The sequence below is a fragment of the Vulpes vulpes genome, unplaced genomic scaffold, assembly GCF_048418805.1.
Source record: "Vulpes vulpes isolate BD-2025 unplaced genomic scaffold, VulVul3 u000000715, whole genome shotgun sequence".
In the NCBI taxonomy this organism is placed as follows: domain Eukaryota; kingdom Metazoa; phylum Chordata; class Mammalia; order Carnivora; family Canidae; genus Vulpes; species Vulpes vulpes.
The window spans coordinates 38102-41516 of NW_027325805.1; the positions used below are offsets into that span (position 1 = coordinate 38102).

The window sequence follows — 3415 nt, forward strand, 5'->3', positions numbered from 1 at the left end:
ATTTTTCAGTTTCCAACTATAGTTAATAAGCCATTTTTTCTGCTTCATTACATTAAAAAAGTATTAACCCTAAATGAATTGAATTTTAATTAAGATGTTTATTCTTCCAATAAAACCAAAAAATATAGAAATGTAAGGATGGAACATTTGATAATTTCAATATATATTACGAATCTTAAAAAAATCTACAAAGTGAATTAATATCAACTTATTCTCGGGGCAGCCCCGGTGGCTCAGCAGTTTAGGGCCGCCTTCAGTCCAGGGCATGATCCTGGAGACATAGGATCGAGTCCCACATCGGACTCTCTGCGTGAAGCCTGCTTCTCCCTCTGCCTGTGTCTCTGCTTCTCTCTGTGTGTCTCTCATGAATAAATAAATAAAGTCTTTAAAAAAAACCTTATTCTGAATTGAAAAACATGAGTTTTGCACTAAAAAGCTTCATCATCATGATTGTTGCCTAGAAGGTCTGTCTGGATCTGATGTGTTTGGTCCTCAGACTATTCATGGCTGCTTTCATCTCCTGGTTCCTCAGAGTGTAAATAATGGGGTTCACTAAGGGTGTGATAACTGAATAAAACAAAGAAAGAAATCTATCCACTGAAAAGCCACTGAATGGCCAAGCTTAAATGAAGATACATGGCCCAAAGAACAGAGTGACCACAGTAATGTGAACAGACAGTGTGGACAGAGCCTTTGAGAGGGCACTAGAGGATTGCCATCGGATGGTTACCAGAATGACAGTGTAGGAAATGAGCAGGAGCATAAAGCAGGTGAAAGACAACAGGCCACTGTCAGCAATTACTAGCAACTCCAGAACACAGGTCTCAGTGCAGGCAAGTTTTTGAATGAGAGGAAGGACAAAAAATATTGTCCACTATGTTGGGGCCACAGAAGGGCAAGGTGACAGTAAAAATCATCTGGCTCATCATATGCACAAAGCCAACAGCCCAGGATAGCAGCACAGAGCCCACGAGGACCTGGCAGTTTATGATGGGTGTGTAGTGAAGAGGTTTGCATATTGCAATGTACCGATCAACAGCCATGACTATGAGAAGAGTCATTTAGTGCCCCCTAAGAGGTGGAGGTAGAACATCTGAGCCATACAAAGAAATAGTTCTGTTCTCCCTGAGGAGATCTATGACCTTCTTAGGGGTTGTGATTGTGGAAATAGACATATCCAGAAAGGAGAGGTTTCCAAAGAGAAAGTACATTGGTGTGGAGTACAGAAGTGAGTCAGAGGTCACAGTGACCATGATGAGAAGGTTTCCTGCCACAATCGCTGCATAGGACAACAAAAATATGAAAAAAAGAGAAAATCTCAAGTCCCCAAGTGTTAGTGAGTCCTAACAAAACAAACTCAGGTTAATTGAATTATTAATTATATCCATCTTCTTTAGAAGATGTGGTATAGGGCAGCCTGGGTGGCTCAGCGGTTTAGCGCCGCCTTCAGCCCAGGGCCTGATCCTGGAGACCCGGGATCGAGTTCCACATCCGACTCCTTGCATGGAGCCTGCTTTCTCTCTCTCTCTCTCTCTCTCTCTCTCTCTCTCTCATAAATAAATAAAATCTTAAAAAAAAAAGAAGATGTGGTCTATGTATACAATGGAATATTCCTCAGCCATCAGAAATGACAAATACCCACCATTTGCTTCAACGTAGATGGAACTGGAGGGTATTATGTTGAGTGAAATAAGTCAATCGGAGAAGGACAAACATTATATGGTCTCATTCATTTGGGGAATATAAAAAAATAGTGAAAGGGAATAAAGGGGAAAGGAGAAAAAATGAGTGGGAAATATCAGGGAGGGAGACAAAACATGAGAGACTCCTAACTCTGGGAAACAAACTAGGGGTGATGGAAGGGGCGGTGGACGGGGGAGGGTGGGTGACTGGATGATGGGCACTGAGGGGGACACTTGATGGGATGAGCACTGGATGTTATGCTATATGTTGGCAAATTGAACTTCAATTAAAAAAATAATTATATCCATCTAGTCTAGTAGGGGTTTTCAGAAAGTTATTAACATGTAGAAAATCTGGAAAAAGTGATAATTTAACTTGTGATAGTATTGAAGATATAGACATATAGAAAGTATTTGATTCCTATAGAAAGAGAAACGATGAACATTTCTGAAAAATACATTTAATTAATTCAAGCAACATTCACATTACCAAATTTATTTTCAGCCAGAGAGGAACAAAATATAAGAAATTCATTGTAGAAATTTTTTTAAGATTTTATTTATTTATGAGAGACACAGAGAGAGGCAGAGGGAGAAGCAGGCTCCATGCAGAGAGCCCGGTGTGGGACTCGATTCCGGGACTCCAGGACCACGCCATGGGCTGATGGGAGGCACTAAACCGCTGAGCCATCCAGGGATCCCCCATTGTAGAAATTTGTAAACAGAGTTTACAGGCATAGGTCCATCTCCACAGTGATTTGTTGTTTCTGTCATAGTTTATGAGTCGATGAGTCATGAGTTCAATAGGCTGATGAGTAAAAGAGCCAAATGACCATTAGTCGAATGATTGAGTTCAAGTAGATAGTATGTGTAACTCTTTGGTGCTAGGGCCCAGTATTAGATCTTTTGCATCTTCCCCCTTCCTAACTTAAAATACTCAGGTGCCTGGAAGTTGATATATTTTTCAGCAAATTGCTTCTATGAGCTCTAATGCATTATCACCCCTCTCTTTTATCCTATATAGGTAAACCAATGATTTCACTTATTCCTGAAGCTTTAATCTGGTTACAACTTGTCATATATTCTTGTTGCCCCCCAAATTATAATAAAACAACCTTCCTAAAAAGTTTCTGGAGAAGACCATAAATGTTTCTCAGTGTCTGGGTTTCTGCATTTCCTTCTCTCTCTCTCTCTCTCTCCTCCCCTCCCTTATATACTTCCTCACTCCCTTCCTTCTTTTATTCTTTTTCTTTCATTAGTTCTTTTATTCTTCTTTCTTACTTCCTCCCCTCATCTTCCTTGTCTTCATCTTTTTTGCCCTCCTCCTCTTCCTTCTTTTGAATAATGCTGTGTATCTAATTATTGATTTCTGAATAAAACTTGTGACCTCCGCTGTTGAGTCTTTTTGCCTGTTTTCCTAAATCTATTATTGCTGGGCTCTCGACTGGAGTTTTCTTTCTGGTCCCTTTACGTTGTGTGCATAGATGATCTCTGAACAAACAACAGACCTTTAATAAGTAGTTTTTATGTTTCCTTGTCTCTTAAATGCTTATTATCCTTGTACCCAGTGCTTTCCTCAGATACAGTATCACACTGTGCAGACTGACTTGACTCATCTTGGCTCATACATCCTTAACAGTTGTACTCTGTATGTGTTTCCACATGGAGCTCATACCGTTGGCTCACTTTTATCTACATTTCATTTTGATTTAGATCTTTTGGTCTCAGCTTTT

The 3415-nt window shown here is 39.9% G+C and overlaps 1 pseudogene; it reads right to left on the reverse strand.

Moving 5' to 3' along the window:
• Positions 1-457: 457 nt before the first annotated feature.
• On the reverse strand, positions 458-1388 carry LOC140597488 (olfactory receptor 4L1-like; annotated as a pseudogene).
• Between the last annotated feature and the right edge of the window lie 2027 nt (positions 1389-3415).